At 46.2% G+C, this 18,528-nt stretch overlaps 1 long non-coding RNA gene across 1 annotated transcript; it reads left to right on the top strand.

Moving 5' to 3' along the window:
* Positions 1-772: 772 nt before the first annotated feature.
* LOC134475208 (uncharacterized) lies at positions 773-11,462 on the top strand. Its single transcript, XR_010046229.1, has 3 exons — positions 773-1,054; positions 10,585-10,651; positions 11,088-11,462. It is a non-coding gene; the product is annotated as an uncharacterized LOC134475208 (long non-coding RNA).
* Positions 11,463-18,528: the final 7,066 nt, after the last annotated feature.

Raw genomic sequence — 18,528 nt, forward strand, 5'->3', positions numbered from 1 at the left:
GGAGGAGATGGGCGTCTAGGAGCAGAGATAAAGATGAATGTTGACATTAAGACTTCCATGTTTCCTTTCTTCCCACCATAAACAGGTCGGTGGTTGCAAAGCAGGAAAATGCAGGCTCCATTAAAGAGAGAGAGAAAGAGCTTGTCAATAAACCCAGCAGCCAAATGAGCCCAAGTTTAGCATCACTCTCCAGGCCTGTTTGGGAGCCTCTTGACTGCCGGCTCTTCTAATGGGCTTCACTTCCGTGCACTCAAAGGTAATGGAATCAGTTTCAGCAAAAACAATGTTCTAAATAAAGAAATGCAATCAGAGCTGCTGACCTTCGCCAGAAAAACTCCTCTTGCAGGCCTTGGACTTAAAAAGAAGGGAGCAATGTGAGCTTGGAGAGGGACTAAACACATGACGAGACTGTGTGTGTGCTTGTGTGTGTGTGCTTGTGTTTGTGTAGATGATGAATTTTGAGCATAGCTAGAACTGTGTAGTGAAAAAGATATACCATGTTACTGTCACCTGCTTACTTACATAAAAACTCTTGAGAAAAAGTAGGAGGCAGGAAAACGTGACTGTTTGGGCACCAGAATCAGGCCTGTGTGTGGCAGGGCACTGTTTACAACGAGGCTTTCCAAAGGATCAGGTCTGAGGCTAGGCTTCAGCCTCACGGCCCATGGCTGCTCAGCAATCTGAAGAGGCCTCTTCAGAAAGTCCCAAGGTAGACGAGGACCAGTCACGAGGCTCCAAAGCAAGTGCATTCTAGAAGCTTGTGCCCACACAGACAGGGCTCACAAGCAACAAGGGTGAGAATCAAAGGGCCATGAAGCTGCCTGGAGGAGTTCAGAGGCCTGGCCCAGAGAAGCCCAGAGTGTCTGGCCAGCACTGACAGTCGGAGATGCCAGAGTTCCCAGCTGTCTTATCTGCTGGGTGAAGCTGTTCTCCCTCTCACTCTGTTTGTGATCTGGGCCATGTGCCCATCCATCCCACTGGCTCCGGCAGTCAGTTAACAGAGAAGTCAAAGACAGTGCCGGGCACCATGGGGAACAGAAACAAGTGCTGGGAGGTAGGTAATGGGGAGCCTTACCCAGGTGGTGGGGGTGCAAGTGTGCAGATGGCTTTGGGGAACAACCAAGCACTGTCTTGTGGAGTTGAATTTACGCACCAGTGAGCCAGCAATCATTCTCTCTTCTGAGTGTGTGCCCTGGGAACTCTTGCACATGTGTGAAAACGTGCACAAGGAGTGCTCAGACAAACAATGTTTATAATAGGAAGATTATGGCAAACTCAGCAGTCTATTACCTGAAGGAGGAATAAATTGTTAATCATAGCCTCCTTCCATAATTTAACACTATGCAAAAGTGAAAGTGAATGAACTATACTTACATTCAGGAAGGCAAAAGGATCCTAGAAACAAATGATACATGAACAAAAGTAACTTTTAAAAGACTACAGTATCCAGAAGGGTTATGCATGCCTGTAATCCCAGCACTCTAGACTGAGGCAGGAGGATTCCGAGTTTGAACCCCACCCAGGAAATACAGTAACTCACAGTGACTCTGTTTCTTTTTTTTTTTTTTTTTTAAATTTTTTTTATTTTAACGAGATTAAGACAAAAGAAGACACAACAAAGCAGATCAGAACAAAACAATGTAAGCAACAGTATTTCACCACAAGACAACCCGATATTAACAGTAGCTACCATAATGTGTCTTTCTTTGAAAGAGTTGAGCATACCTTCACATACAATAGAATCAACCATAACAAAATAGTATAAAAATATTCCAGAGAATGAAAGTATTACAGGATATTCGGAACCAAATAACCAAAAACGAACAATGGCTACTATATTATCTCATTTTTCCATAAAAAATTTGTTTATGCTCTCACATATTAAAATCCAATAAGATACAACATGACAGAACCAGTGGAAACAGAAGAACAAAAGCATGGTAGGACTTCAAAGCAAGATGATATTAAATCAGCACTGGCTGCCATAAGGTTTTGTTTTCTTTAAAATAGCTGTTCATACCCTCACACATAATAAAATCAAACAAACCAGAATAAAATCATTCTAACTAATGAATGAAAACATTATAAGACTTCAAAGCAATGTAATGGGGAATCATGATTACCATAAAATCTTATGTACTCTTAGCATTGCTTACACTAGGGACACTATACGATATTTATACATGTGAGTTTGATTTATTTCGCTTATGAGTATGAACTCAAGTTGTGTCCATTTATTTATAAATATCTCAATGTGATCGTTCTTTATAGCTGAGTAGTACTTCATTGTATAAAAATACCACAATATTTTTATCCATTCCTCAGTTGATGGATACATAGGTTGTTTCCAAGATCTGGCTATTACAAATTATGCTGCTATAAACATTGGTGCACATAAACCCTGTTTCAAAATAAGAAATAAAAAAAGAGCAAGTCATGGTGGTACATGCCTATAATCCCAGAACTCTGGAAGCTGAGGCAGGAAGATTTCTGGGAGTTTGAGGCCAGCCTGGGCTACATAGTGAGCTCAAGGCCAGCCTGAACTATATAGCAGGAACCTGTCTCAAAAAAAAAAAAAAAAAAAAAAAAAAAAAAAAAAAATACTGGGGATGTAGCTCAGTCAAAGGCCCTGTGTTCAGTCTCTAGTACTCAAAACTAATAATAATAATAATCATAATGATAATAATACAATAGCTCCACAGAATTTCTTCCCTAAAGTTTAAAAACAAGCAATGCCAGGTAATATTTAATAAGAAAGTCACAAAAATGCATTTTAGACTTTTTTAGAGCAAGAAATAGTGAACATAACATTTGGGACAGTTACATCTCGTAGGATAATGGAACAGGTCTGGAGTTGGTCTCTGTCACATTCTGGTTCTTTGGCCACATAGTGAGTCATGAGCTTTGGTTTCACTATGATGCTGAATTAGTTAAATGTATTTTATACCTATGTTTCCAGTGCTGTTTAATTTTTTTTAAAGTTATTTTGAGAGAGTCGTGCATTATATCCCAAGTCGCCCAGGCTGTACTCAGGCTTGTGATCCTGCCTCAGGAAACCCAAGGCCGCAAATCTGCTAGGCAAGAACTCTACCAGCTCCTGCATTTCAATTACTGATTACAGTTCAAATTAGCTCAAGCAAATGTTTAAAAATCTGGCAAATAATGGAGACAGAGCTTGTATTGGAGACTCTAAAACCCAAATACTGGGCAGCTCACTTCCTCACTCTCTGCTTCTACCTGTGGGCTGACCTCATTGTTTTCCTGCTCCACTTGGGGAGGAGAGGAAGAGATGTGGTAACTCCAGCCTCGTTTACCATTTTAGCAAATCTGAAAGGAAAGGAAAAAAATGTTTTAAACTGTGTTCCATCTACAAAAATCCCAGGCAAGGGTTCTGACTGACCTGGTTTGAGTCACACGTCTCTCTCTCCAAAGGTGGTCAGGAAGACTGGTATCCTGTGACTGGTGGAGTAGAAATGGCAAGTTTCTCAGAGACAACAAGGCGCTGTCACCCTGGGAAGGGAAGGGAGAGGGGAAAAAAAAGGGGAAGCCAGACAAATGTGGCACACTTGGGCTCCAGCTGCTCAGACAGCATGGGGTCGTGGGGAGAGCAGGTCCTCTGAGTGAAAATGAAAGAGAACTTGGGAGCTTTGGGAATGGAAGGACAGACCCTGCCAGACCCTGGAGACCGATGGCTGCCTATATGACACAGGGATGCCTCTGGGAGGCCCCCGGGAACCGTTTTAATTGCTCTGTGGGCTGTTCTGCTCCAGAGCGTAGAAACAAACCCTGATGGAAGGGCTCCCCTGGGAATGGAAGACAGGTATGCAGAAGGCAGAACACAGGATGTTGTGGAAGCCCAGAGGACACCCCCACGCAAGCCTCAGGCTGACGCAAGAAGTCTGGAACTGTGGAGGGGCTCACTAAGGAACAGGACATAGCTGTGGGCCAGGAATTCCTCCTCCTAGAAGGAGCAGCGTAGAAGAATGGTTTCCAGCCCAGCTAACCAGGCTCATCACCCCCCAGCCCATAGCATTCAGCAGTCCCACGCTCAGCTCATGAGCCCGGGGTGGGTCCAGCATGGGGACTGGCACCTAGCAGGTCAGTGACCACTGTCATGGCTGAAGGGGAGGCTGGTACTTCCCAGTCAAAGAGTTTCTGCTTAGGGAAAAAGTAGGTCTTGGAAAAGGAGCCTAGATCAGATCAAATCAACAGGCTACGAATCAGTTAAGAATCCAGGCCCTCAGAGTCTGCCCTGGACTAGACTCCTGAGTAACTCATGAATCTTAGTGTACGGATCCGTAAAATGGCCTTAATGCATGGGAGTTCTCCTTGAGGAGTGACCACGAGGCTCAGGTGATGCAAATTACAGGGGCACGGGGTTCTCCAGGTTCACAGTTGTGATTCCATGATTACTGAATCCCCGAGGTCAGAACTGGGAGCCTCCGGCAGTGCAGACAGCCACTGGAGAATTTAGCCTCCTACTCAGAAGCCCTTGCTGAGGACACCATGCATTATATCCCGAGCATCTTCTCCTTCAAGGCTTTGCATGTGCTGTGACCTCTACATCCTCCAGAGCTGGTTGCCCACATCTGAACCTAAGGAAAGTGTCATCTCCCTGAAGAACCTTTCTCCAATCACCCTAACTAAAAAGAAATCTTCCCTGAAGTCCACTGTGGTATTCATTTAGGACACTCCTCTCATCCCTGCTGACGCTAATTTGTCTGCCCCCTTTGACTGAGTACAGGCACCTGTTTCACCACCATGTCCCTACCCTAGCGTGGCACATGCTTAAATGATTACAAAGTGAATGATGATATACAACAACGGGTCTTCCATTTGAGTCTACTTCAGAGTGGCCCAGTCTGCCAAGAGACCATAACCTGAGCCTCACATCTCCCTGGCCCTTAATTGCATCTGGCTTTGCAAGGGTCCTGATGGTATGGTCCTTGTTCCGGTTAAGCCATGGGGACATCAGCACTGGACACATTAACTCTCAGGCCACCAACCCTTGGCCTTCCCTAGGGTTCTTGGGGACCACTCTGATCCTCCATGTGGGGCTGGGGTAGCCAGTCTGAGCTTGGCTAGAACATCTGTCCATCTGTCAATATTTCCAAGTCTACCCCAGACCTCAAGTGAGGTCAGAATGACATTTGCCACTGAGGAGTGGCCTGGGATGGCCCAAGGGAGAAAAGGCTTGTTGGACTCTCTCCTTGGCCAACTGTACTTAGTGGGTGGTTTAATATCTAAATGTCTAACCCTGAATAATAATTTATGATTTCACACTGACAAATAATGTCCCCAACACACAAGTGTGACAATCCAGTTTGCCAACAGCAGACTGTTTTTTCTCAAGGGCCAGTGATTTTTAAGGTGGAGTTTGTGGACCCTCTGTAATCAACCATGCTGGATCAGAATCTCTGCATGAAGCCTTAGGTTTGCATTTTCCTCAGCTAGCAACTGGTTAGGGAGGGTTCAAGTCTAGACAATTGGGTTTCAGAGCCCACGCTCCAAACTTTCACCCAGTGAAGTCTCTCAGCTTGTTGCACCACACAGCTGCCTCTCTCTTAGGGACTCTGCAACAGCGCTCTCTAACTTCTGGTGGCATCTTCCCCTGAGCAACCCATCTTCCTGCTGGTCTTTACTCTCACTGGTGTGTTAGGAGCACGCAGATTGATCTGAATCCTTCCTACACTCAGCAGGATGTCATTTGGGTCACTTCTGCATCTGACCTGGCCAGACCAATGCCAATCCCTTCGGGCTGCAAGAAGGATTTATTCATCCAACCAATTCATCTTGTGCCTACCGAATCCCAGGCCCTTTCTAGGCACCTGGGATTCAGCAAGGTCAGACTAGACAAGAATCTCGCCCACTGAGGGCTTCATTCTGTGAGGGAAATGTACACATGAAATCACAATGGCTTCTGCAAGGGCTGCTGGGAAGTAATTATAAGTCTAGAGAAGAAGGAAAGAATGGTGTAGGATGAAGTAATCAGAGAGGGTTTCCTGGAAGATTGGCACCACCTTTTTGATCATTGAAATCACCCAAGACAGAGCTTGTCTCTCCACATCTCAATCCCAGCAGAGTATCAGGTGCTATTCCTGTGGTTCGTAGCACCTGGATCCAGACCCGCAGGGGTCATATGAGAGTAGGAATAATGAGAAGATGCAGAGGGACAGAAAGTAGTACTGTTATTTCAAGCAGAGACACTGTTCTGGAATCCAGTCCTGACCTGCTTCCCTTGGGTTGCACTATCTGCAAATGAAGAGCCCTTCCAGCCTCAGTATCTACCGCTGTAAAGTGAAAACAATAAAACCACCAATGGAATTGTTGTGAGGATGAAATGCTCGTCTCAGGCTAAGGGAAAGTCACTGAGGGGAAGGTCTGGTCAGCAGGGATTGTTATTTATTTTGTTTTTGTACAAAGGGTCTCACTATATAGTCTAGGCTATTCTGGAACTGACGATTCTCAGCCTTGCAAATGTTATAATTATTGATGGGAGCCCTCATGCCCAGGTAACATTGTTTTGCTGAGCAGAAAAGGACTCTCTAATAGTCCTTACCTAGGACAAGGGTCTTGGAGGAAAGAGCACCACCTAAGTACATTTGAAGCCCAACCAAGCTTCCTGGTGTGTTAACTTGAGGAAATAATCTGATCCCTCTGGGCCTTGATTTCCCTATCCATGAAATGGAACTAATAGTCCCCTGCCACAGTTGCTGTAAGGTTTAAAACCACAAAAATTAAGATGTGTTAGGGCCAGTACCAACTCCCCACAATGAATGTGATATTACGTACTTCAAGTGTGTACTAATAAAAATTTTAAATTAAAAAACAGAATAAAGATACTTGAAGTGTTATTTGACACTAGGTAGGTGCTAAATCAATATTTTCATCCTTTTGGGATTTCCCTCCCCTAGTGACCCTTTGAGCAGCTCAGGTAACCTGATGGAAGCCTCCTACAGGATCCTGGGTCCTTTGAGGCAGGAGACCACAGCTAATGGCCTTCACTGTTCACTTTAATTCACTTGCTGGCCACGGCCTGACTGAGGAGGAGGCCAAACAGCCCAGGCCCCATTCTAGTCCCTCAGGCCAAAGATTCTCCAGTTAGAAGACTGCCCATATTGCCCTGGGAGAGCACAGACATTATTCCAAGACCCAGATACCAGCTCCTCCTTGGTGACGTCAGGTTTGACTACGTGCAGACTACTGTCTGCTCCCAGGGTTTCAGCCCCTGCCTCTATCCATGGCTGAGGCCCATACATCCTGCTACCCACTTGTTCTCTACTTGGAAATCTATAGAGCCTGTATATTTGTTTCTTATGGCTGCTGTAACAAAAGACCACATATTTAATGGCTTCACACAAAGGCATTGTTTTATAGCTCTGGAGTCAGAATGAGGCAGGAGGTTGAGGTGTGGCCAACTGATGAGCAAGTAGGTGCATGTGACCTGTCAATCACGAAGATCCAGGATACATGCAGACTAAATAGCCCCTGCACCTGGGATCAATCGGAAAGTGCTATCTTCAGTTCTTCTGCCACAAAATCAAACAGGCTTTGGATAGGATGGCCTACACCTGACCTCAGCTGGAAGAAAGAAAGCTAAAGAAGATGGTTACTATTACCCTTGTGGTTACTGCAAACTCTCTCAGTGGCCCACTCTCTCTCTCTGCAGAACATCCTTCTTTTCCTACATTTAGTAAATGTAAAACTTTGCTACCTTGTTCATATGTCTTGCCAAATTCTTTTTTCAGGATACTGAGAACTTGAATTTCCAGAACCAGAGAACTCAATAACCAAAAGTCCAAAATGAGTGGTATTGGGCTAAAACCAAGGTGTTAGCAGGACTGTGTTCCTTCTGCAGACTCCAAGTGGGGAGAAGCCAATCTCTTGCCTTTCCCAGCTCCCAGAGGTCGTCCGCCTCCCTTGGCTCACGGTTCCATTTGTCCATCTAGAACATCGACTCAAAGCATTCGTGAGCAGAGTCCTGGCATCCGGTCACTCTGGCTCTCCTGCCTCCTGTTTGTTTTATAAGGTCCCTCATGTTTACATTGGGTTTACCATGGTAATCCTGGGTAATCTCCTCATCTCAAAATTCTAGACTTAATCCCATCTACAAAGTCCTCCTTGGCATATTCACAGGTATATTCTGTTGGGGACCATACTTCACCCCAACTCTGTCACCATGGGCACACAAGAACTCTTGCTTTTGCTTCCTCTCACCTGCTCTTACTGTCTTGCCCACTCAAACCTGAGAGCTCGGCCTGATTCCTCCTCCTTTCGCATTCCACCCCCACCTAATTCACTGTGTCTGAAAGCCTTGTCTGTACACTTCCTCTTCAGCCATCCTTGCCTAAGCCACCACCCCTCCCATCTCCACCTAGTCATCGGAACAGCCTTCACACTGGCCTCTGCTCCCACTGTCTCCCTACGATCAGTCCCCCAAAGCAACTAGTGATCATTCATCACCTTACTTTTTCAACACGCCAGTGGCTTCCCATCTCAGCAAGAACCAACCTGGCCTCTCCACGATGGTCTGCAAAGAAGGTCCCATGGAGTCTGACCTCACCAGTCTCTTCCTTCTCACTCCCAGAGTTCCAGCCATCATAGAGTCTACAGATCTTCAAACAGGCCATATTGGGGCAGGACCTGTGAACCTGAAATGCTCCTTCCCGATTCACACACAGCTGGCTCATCTTGGTTAAACCATAATCAGTGTAAATAACACCTTCTCAGGAAGGTCTCTCAGGCCTGCAGGTCTAATCAGCTTCCTTTTTCCCCAGCCCCTGCCATGAAGATGGCTTTGCTAGTTTATTTGTATTTTGTCTGTCTTCCCCATAGAAGGAAGCTCTAGAACATCAAGGAATTCACCTGGTTTACCACTGAATTCCTAGCCCTGAGCTAGGGCCTGGCACCTAGTAGGTACTAGATAAATTAAATGTCAACAAATGTGATGGGGGCAGTCCTTAGTTTCTGTCCACAGAAGTCTAAACTCTAAATACTTACTGTTCAGGTCCCCTTGAGTTCACTGAGCCCACTATGTGCAGCTTTCAAGGGCTTGGAGGAAAGCCCCCTCACTCCTTCCAGGAACTTGTCAAAGGGAAGGAAAAGCTGAGCTCTCACATCTGAGGCTTCTCTGATGAGAGCTACAGGGCAGAGGGCTTACAGCAGGGGAGCTCAGAGAGAACAGAGCATCCCCCTGAAAAAGAGAAGATCTTATCTAGGGGATGGGGGTCCACAGGCTGAGAGAAAGGTCTGGAAAGACTTCTCATAGTTCCTTCTGAGGCCATCATAGTTAATTCAAGAAATTTTAGCTAGGCATTGCGGTACACACCTGTAATCCTGATCATTTGGGAGGCTGAGGCAGGAGGTCTGAGGCTAGGGGTGAGGTTCAGGGGTTGAGCACTGGCATGTGTGAGGCCCTGGGTATAAATTCCCAGTAACAAAAAAATTTTTAAAAAAATAGAAAAGAAACTTTAATCTGAGGAATAGACAACAGGTGAAGATCTAATTTTTGCCCCAAGCAATCTGCAACTCATCAATAGAGACAAGCAACAGAAGGACAGTAGAGTGTTAGAAGCAGGGCCACGCAGGGAACCACTTGGATTTGGGTCAGGTAAGCCTAGGCCGTATCTCCGATCCTGACCAATAGGTCTCAGTTTCTCTGTGAGATTTTAAAATTCCTTACCAGGTTGTTTGGAGGCTTAAAGAAAGATATTAAATGTAAGAGCTGGATGTGGTAGTACACGCCTGTAATCCCAGCACTGGGGAAGTACAGGTGAAAGGCCAGCTATGAGGCCAGCCTGGGTCACACAGGGGGTTCAAGGACTGAGCAGTGAGACCTTGGACTACACAGTGAGAACCTGTCTCAAATAATAATAGTAAATATAAAGAGCTCAACACTCAGGAAAAACTCAATAAAAGGGAGTTAGTGTGGTTAAAATAGATGGGACTCCTAGTCTTTTTGAAATTCCCGGGGGTGGAAGAGGAGCTTGGTGTGTATAAAGGGAGCATCTCCACCACCACAGACACTGCAGGACCAATACATCTCCAGGCAGAGACCCTAGGAGACTGTGAGGCAGAGGTCTGGGAGTGGGGACCCAGCAATATGTAGTTTAACAAGCTCCCCGAGTTGTATTTAAGCCTTTCAAGACTGTTCAGTGCAGTCATGCACAGTAAGCTGGGTCCTCCTGGATTTTGCCTTGAAAGCAGCAATGGGGCCAGGGCTGTAGGTCAGCAGCACAGCACCTGCCTGGCAAGAGCAAGTCCCTGAGTTCGATTCCTGGTACCAAAATAGACAAAACAAAAACATCAAAGCAGCAACATCTGAGCTTGCTCTTGAGAGCAGCATGGGAAGCTTGAAGCCTGAACCCTATGGGCACTTTGCTTGAGTTGGACTTTGCAATGTACAGTCTGAAAAACCTCTAGTTTGCAGGTCCCAGGGCTTGTCCATCTCAATAAGAACCTATGTGGATGTGGTCTACACGGGGGTATGGCACAGAGTTGAGCTCCTGGGAACGCTGGCCTGCTCTGCCTCTGCTTGGGCTACTTCCTCCATAATTCCACCTCCTGCGCTGCTCTGTCTTCCAGGCCTAACCACTACCTCTTCTATGCCACCAGATGCCAGGGCTAAGCCCACCGATGCTCACTGCTACCGGTAAGTACACTTACCGACCCTAGTGCAGGGCCCACGTATATGTTGTCTGCTCCCCTCCCCCTGCCTGTGCACATTTGCCTTCATTAATCCCTCCAAACTCAGCTCCCAGCAAGCAGTGCACACCTTGAAGTTGCTTCCTGAATGTTCCCGGTATCAATGTTGGATTGATCCTCCTCCTGCCCCTCATTACAATGAAAGTTGAGAGAATTTAAATGCAAGGTTGTATTGAAGTACTAGCTTTGCACTGCACTTAGCCTTCGGGAGACACTTGGTGACAGCAATGTCTATAAGGAGCTCCACTTCCCCTAGTTCCTACTAAGGAAAGCTGGGCTATTCTAGGAGAATCAAGATGAACACTTTCCTAACAAAGCAGAGTTTTAACCCACCAGTGGAATCCTGCTTAATAACTGGAAATGACCTGTCATCCACTTTCCAGTTCCTGAGGTGTTGTCACACAGAGGAAGCCAGTGCCTGGGACCAAGATCAAAGACCACCTGATAGTCTTCTCCCTGTTATGACCTGGAAATTCCACCAGCTTGACACTGTTGTGTGTTTAAGTCAACAACCAATGGCTTTCCATCTGGCCTGCAGTAAAAGCTAAAACCCTTAAAATTCCGATAATGTTCTTGGTGATTTGCTACTCTACACATTATCCTCCATCCCTCCTACTTGACATTCTCACCTGCAAGTCTTCTCAAATCTAAACTGGAGTTTCTCACTCTTAACATTTGGGGCAGGATAATTCTTTGGAGGTGGGGGGAGCTGTATAATGCATTGTAGGAGGCTGAGCAGTACCCCTGACCTCTACCCATTAGACACCAGCAGCACATGAACCCCTTTCTTGCCCCACAGTGAGAAACAAGAATGTCTCCAGACATTGCTATGTGTCCGCTGGGGTGGCCCTCTGCTGAACACCACTGTACCCCTCTTCCACAGCCACATAGCTCTCTGCTATTCTGCTCCCACCCAGGGTATTTACACTTGACCTTTGCTCTGATTGGATATTTGCAATGGTGTTGGCACTGCTTCTGCACCTTCTCTCAACAGTAATTTTGGCAGGGGATCTTTTTGAGACTGGGTCTCGCTATGCAGTTCAGGCCGGCCTTGAGCTCACTTTGTAGTGAGCTCTTCCTGCCTCAATTTCCCTTGAGTGCTGGGATTACAAACATGGGCCACCACACCTGGCTGCTCAAAAGTAATTTAAAACCATCCCGATAATCTCTAAAACCTCTCTCCCACCTGGTTTAATTTTTCTCTCTAGCATTTACTGTTGTTCAGCATACCACAAACAACCCTCAACCTGATGTCTAGTCTAGGAAAACCTGCTCCTGTCAAAACCTGCTCATATCCATGTACAGAATTTGGAAAGTGTTCTGCGCATGTGTCCTGGGATTTTATAACTAACAGGTCACGCCTACTTCCCCAGTCAGTTAGAGCACACCCTAAACACCTGTTTCAACATAATGCAAGAGCAGCCTCACGATATCCCTCTCCTTTGGCAGGGAGCCCATCATGATGTGTATATTCAAATCCATATTAACATACTTTTTTTGTTTTTACATATTCAAAGAATGATACTGGCCAACCTTTTCTGAGTGTTTCCTGAATGCCAGGGATTATGTTAAATATACAAACCTCTTTATTTAACCCTCTGCACAACCAGATGAGATTGGCTTTATATTACACTCATCTCACTTTCACTGATGAGATGCAAAAAACCCAGGATCTGATTCAGAGACGCAGCTGAGTTTGACCTAAACAAGCCGTTACAGTTTCCAAACTCCCCTGTTCCTAACCACTATAAAAACTGTCTCTCTCAAAATGTTATCAGAAAGCCAAACAAGAGGCAGAAGTAAACAAGGAGAACTGAGTGCACTCCCCCAAAGGAACTAGATGCTACCAGTTGACAGCACTGGAGCATAAAAAGAATGTGTAGGTCTAGGAGTATTGCTCAGTGGTAAAGCACTTACACAAGTCCTGTGTTCAGTCCCAGCATCTCACACACACATACTCTCTCTCTCTCAGGGAGAGAGAGAGAGAGAGAGAGAGAGAGAGAGAGGAGAGAGAGCAGAGAGATGGATTTTTTCTTTTCCTACAATGGTAGTGTCAGATTTTTTTAGTGCCACTCAGATTTTTTACCCTTTAATAACGTATTTTGAGTAAGACTTTGAACTTCACTAGGATGAAGCCCCACTCCCTCCTTAGAAACTTTAGGATGAAGAGACATAATGAAGATAAAGGTGCTGATGGGTACATAACGTGCTGGCCAAAACAGCAGCCAGACAGGTTTGGAGTCTTGCTTGTCTAGGAGCTGCCTCCCTAAAGGGTGTTTGCTCCTTGTTTTTGTCCTTTAGCTTAGGTGGCTTCAAGCTACCACCCCATTGGCTGGGAAATGATAGGTCAGACTTCCCCAGTTCCCTGCAGATGGGGCTAAAGAAGACAAAGGGCTTTGGTCTTCACAGTTCTTATCAAACTCATGACTCACTTTTCAGGTGGAGCCATACTGCTGGGTACCAAACTCATGGCTGTGTTCATTTAATCTTCTCAACCCTATCAGGTAGATCTTACTGCTACCTTCTTATAAATGAGAAACTCATGTTCAGAGAAGTTAGTAACTCACCCAGCTTCATACAAGTAACCAGGGGTGGAACTGCATACATAAGTTTCTTATAACATCCTAAGGAATCACAGCAGATGGAGCTGCCTGAAATCTTGTAACTCACACTCCCTGTTTCATATCAATGAAGCACAGCATCTCAGGGCTCTGACAAAGGTGACTAAAAGCTTCACAGCTGAGTTTCTGGTTTTCAAATGACCCTTGCTTTAAAATACCTCCAGGGAAGCCATGGTCGTGAATTAGAAGTAGTAAGTTCTGCATAGCGGTGCCCCAGGCATTGGAGTAACCAACTTCCTGAAGGGATTTACCTAAAGCTAAACAGAATTAAACTGCATGTCAGTATTATAAATCAAGGGCAGGGACTCTAATCCATAACATCCCCCAAAGAGAAAAGCCCTAGACCTGCCCAAGATGGGTTTGCCAATAGGGATGACCTCGGGGAAGAGCTAGGGTATTAGGGATAAAGTTAAGAGAAATTGCAGTTGCAAATAAAGAATCTCCTCTTTGTATTTCTTTTAGTGCTTTTGAGCTCAAGGTCCCATGTATGCTAGGCAAGTGCTCTACCTGGAAGCTAACCCTCCACTTCCTGTGCAACTCTGTCTCCTTCAGGTATAGAATTTTTCCCTGAGTGAATCTTCCCTGGTCTTCAACTGTTTCCCCAGTCCATCCTGAGGACAGGAATGAAGTGTCTCTTCCTTCCCCGGTCAGTCTATGGAGAAAAAGCCAGTACCAATTTCATGTATTCCGTGGGCAGATGACAGTCTAGCCTGTCTCCATGGAGCCAGCTGTGGGCCAGGCTAGGACTGTGGCCTCGGAGGGCTTAGGAGAGATGACTGCTTGGTCAAAGGGAGAGAGGTATAACCATGAAGGAAGGAACACTGGGCACAAGGGCATGACACAGGAGAGAGAGGGAAGATCATTCAGCCCTGGGGTCTTTGATTGTGGCTGAAAGTCTTGTGTAACCATGAGCAAATTACCATGGCTCTCCAAGGGTGAGTGATTCTCCATAGGCATGGAGATACCCTGTGAGTGCCTGTAAGTAAACATTGTATTTGTTTCCTTCTGAGATCGGAAAGGCAAGGGAGATAGAGCAGGCAGAGAGAAAAGGCCCTCTGTAAATATTAGATAAGTGAAGAAAAGGTGGTAATAGCAAAGACTTTTCCCATTATTGGGGATTGAACCCAGGATGAGCTGAGCTTCATTTTTTTGTTTGTTTTGTTTTTTAGCCAGAGTCTCATTATGCAGTTCAGGCTGGCCTTGAACTCACAATGATCCTCCTACCTTAGCCTCCCGAGTATTGGGTTTTCAGGTATGTACTATCAACATTTGGCTATTGAGCTACATTTTCATTTTAAAACGGCCTTGCTAAAATACCCAAGTCAAACTGGAAATTTTCTCTGAGTATCTGTGATTATAAACTTGTAGCACCGTGCTCAGTTCAACAACAGAGATTTTATGGGAATTCAGAATTTTTTGTTGTTTTGTTTCGTCTGCCTACATGGTTTAGTTCAAGCTGGGTCTCCCTATGTAGTCTCTTCCTATGCAGTTTAGTTCAAGCTGGGTTAGAAGATACCATGTAGCACAGGCTGGCCTCAAATTCAGGCAATCCCCCTGCCTCAGCCTCCCAAGTGCTGGAGTCATTTGGATGTGCCACTATACCTAGAAGGAATTCAGATTTTTGATTCCTAGTTCAATGCTCTTTCCTTTAAGATGATAGAAAGCAACTCTAGGTCTGGACCTGTCATTAGCTTTGATTTAGCATGTTAAGGCTGAAAAAGCAATACTCAAAACAAAATTATTTTTTATTTCTTGGCATTTTCCATATCTTTGACAATGACCACACCTTGCTCTTGTAACAAGAAACAAACAGGAAAATAAACAGAGGGACCAAGACAGGTGCTTCTGAAAGGGCAGGCTCTTGGAGGAGTCTCTGGGCCCCAAGTTCATGGACCCAGCTACCGAGGGAAGGACTAGGGGCAGAACTGAGAACACCTCTACTGAGGCTACCAGAACCAGAGTTGATGAGGTGTTCTCAGGATTCTGCAGATCTGCAAACTCCCTGAGACTAAGGACTGGGCGTGCCATTTCCAAGGGGAGGACAGCACTCGTATAAAGGCACACCTGTGTGCCCCCAAAACTGTCATCATTGCAGACTTCAATGACGAACAAAGCACCAGAGCCAAAGAAGGCCCAAGACCCTACTAAATTCTTCCTTTGCTCTCACTAACTGGCAGGAAGGAGAGAGGGACCCGCTCACAGGCTCACAATATTTAGTTCTGCTTTTCCCCTGAGCTCACCCTCACACCCCATTCTGAAACAGTAAGGGGAGAGGCACAGTTTTTAGGTTATTACACTCTTGCAGTGTCAGACACCATCTTCTTCCTCCTAGACCAGTGGCTGATGAATCTTAGCTTCCAGCCCAGTTAAGTTCAAGTTCCCAGGTCTCTCTGCTACCTCTTCCCTGACCTCTGCAGCCCTGATCCCTGCTGGTTCTAGCTTCCTCCCTGAATACCTCCTAAAGAACCAGTGGTCCTCAGCCTCAGCAGACACTGAACTCCATTCCAGCTCTCAGCTCCTCCCACTTCAGGGTGTTGAGAGTGAGCTGGTGGGGGTGGGGGTGCTGTATGTGGCCATGCAGCTTGCAGGATAGAGAACTCTAAGGGAGGAGAAGGGGAGGGGGTGGCTTCTGGGAGGCACAGCAGTATCTGGAGCTGTGTGTAGGATTCCTGAACAAAGGAAGAGGGGTCTGGGAAGGAAGGAAAAAAGTTAGAGGAGGGTTGTGGCCCAGTGGTCAGAATGAGGACCTTTGTGTTCCACTAAGGAATCTGGATTTTATCAGTGTGTAGGTGGCATTGAAGGTTTTTGAACAGAACAGGTATGCTCTTTGCTCAGCTTTATGCTTAAGAAGATCACATTGCAAAGGAGATCAAGAGAGCTTGGAGATTGTAAACAGAATGCTACTGTACAGCTGGGGGGGGGGGAAGAGTTAGAAAATGCAGGGTTCTTTGAACCAAAGTTAGGAATTTCAAGCCAGCAACAACAGAGCATTAAAACAATGGGGAGGGATCCTTGAAGCACAAGGCCCTGTGTGGCTGCCCAAGGCACACACCTGTGAAACCAGGATTGGAAAGCAATTCCAGGATTTGGTGACCTAGGGTCCTGGGATGAGAGGGAACAATCTAGCAAGACAGCTGACAGGTGGCCTTTCTCCACTAATTCCCAGGCTTCCAAGCTCTACTGCTTGCTGGGCACTCTTCCTGGGTGGTCATGATCAGTTCTGGGTTATAAAGTCTCAACATTACCCCTCCTCATTTTCCTCCCCCACTCCACTGTTGCTATAGGGCAGAGGTTGGGAACCTATGGTCTAGGTGCTGCAGAGGGCACCCAGGGAGCCCTCTCGTCAGCACGCTAGCCAAGTTGCCCCAGGAGCCAAGCATCAGATAACAGTTTTTATTCTTTATGCTACAATCTTGGTATTCAGGTTTAATTGCATTGTTGGCACTTTGCAATAAATTAATGGATATTGGGTTGCAGTTTGGGCACTTGGGTCTCTAAAAGCCTATCACTCCTATAGGGTCACTAAAGGTACAACCATTCTCCCAGTCAACCTGATGTGGAATTCGGGACCAGGCCTAATGGAGACATGGCAACAACTAAAATCCCACTTATGGCCCTCCCACGGGTGTTACCCTCTATTCCTCTCTCTTTACCCTAACCCTTTAGGCAACTTGCTCTCTAAATAATCTTAAATGTTCTCCCCGTGGTGTGGCCTCTTCACAACTGTGGTCACAACCAGGTCCTTTTCAGTTTGGGCCTAGATTTCCCACGACAAACTTGCCTTCCTGGGTCTGGGGATTTAGCTCAGAAGCATAAACACCTGCCTTGCAAGCAGGTGGTCATGAGTTCAATCCCTGGTACCGATAAAAATGAAAAAGACAAAAAAAAAAAAAAATTAAAAATAAAAAACTTGCCTTCCTTTACTTGGCTCAGGCTGGATCCCTCTCACATAAAACATCTTCCCTTCCTGGGAGGTTAGCCCAAATGCTAACCTGGCTAGTCCACTGAGTAAGACCCAAAGGATAAGATCAAAATGCGTTACATAATGATGCATAAGGCCCTGTGCCACCTGACCTGCTTTATTTTCTAATAAATACCAGAAGTGCTAGTCTCCCACACATACCACACAGGGTTGTCGTTTGTTTGTTCCTTTACCTCAAACAGTTTCCTGTGCCCAAAATGCCCTCTGCCTGCCTCTTCACAGCCTGGCTAACCGCACACACCCAGGGTGTTGCGCTGGCCACAGAACCTCAAAGAGACCTACGACTGGACCTGGCCTCTTTTCTGGGCTGGGGGCAGAGGGAGCAGACAGCACCCAATCCAAATCTTGGCGCCTGTGGTGCTCCACGTGTGCATGGCTCTGGACTGAAACAATGGGCAAGCGGAGAGCATTGGTGGACAGACAGGCTAGAAGAGAAGCAGGTTTCCGGAAGGCTGGCATAGATAACCTCAGAGAGTAAGGGGGAAAAAACCTTACATGGTGTTGTCTTCAAGACCCCACAAACAGGATGAGGACAGCTGTGACCCAGAAGCAGTGCCAGCTAGCCTGGTGTCCAGATTGCCTGCATTTGATTTCCGAATTTGATTTCTGCTTCCTTCTAAAAACCTCATTCTTCTATATCGGCTGTGTACAAGCGGCTCTCCAGCGGAGGCAGGCTGTTTTCCATCAAGCAGCCCAGCTGGGTTAACACGGCTAGCATGGCTGGGGGCAGAGACACGGTTCCTTGCCATGTGTCCCTGCGGCTAGCAGAGCCTCAGCAACCACTTGCAGAAAGGGTGAATCATGTCTAGTTCCCCAGGAACGACGGTGGAAGCCTGTAAGCTCCTGGGGAATGGAGGGGGCAGACAGCTGAGGATTATACTTGATCCACAGATAATCCCCCAAATCCAGAAGCCACCTGGACAGCCGTGTACTGCAGTGTTTATGTACTGCTGAGTTCACGACAGGTCTCCCAGGAACCAGAGAAGGGTTGCTCAAAAACCAAAAAAAACCCCAAACCAGTTTATTACTCCCTTTACTATTGGAGGCCAGAGAAATGGACTGTCAACTCTTGTGAGGGCTGAATAATTTGAGATTAACTGCTGGCTCCTCTCCCCCTCACCGGGTTGTCACTTTGAGAAACTTTTATTATGGAAAATTTCCAATACAGTATACTGCAACATGGAGAACACGGTACTGCAAACCCCCAGGTATCCATCGCTC

The sequence above is a fragment of the Cavia porcellus genome, unplaced genomic scaffold (assembly GCF_034190915.1).
Source record: "Cavia porcellus strain 051 isolate PalLab524CR breed Dunkin Hartley unplaced genomic scaffold, mCavPor4.1 scaffold_2, whole genome shotgun sequence".
In the NCBI taxonomy this organism is placed as follows: Eukaryota; Metazoa; Chordata; class Mammalia; order Rodentia; family Caviidae; genus Cavia; species Cavia porcellus.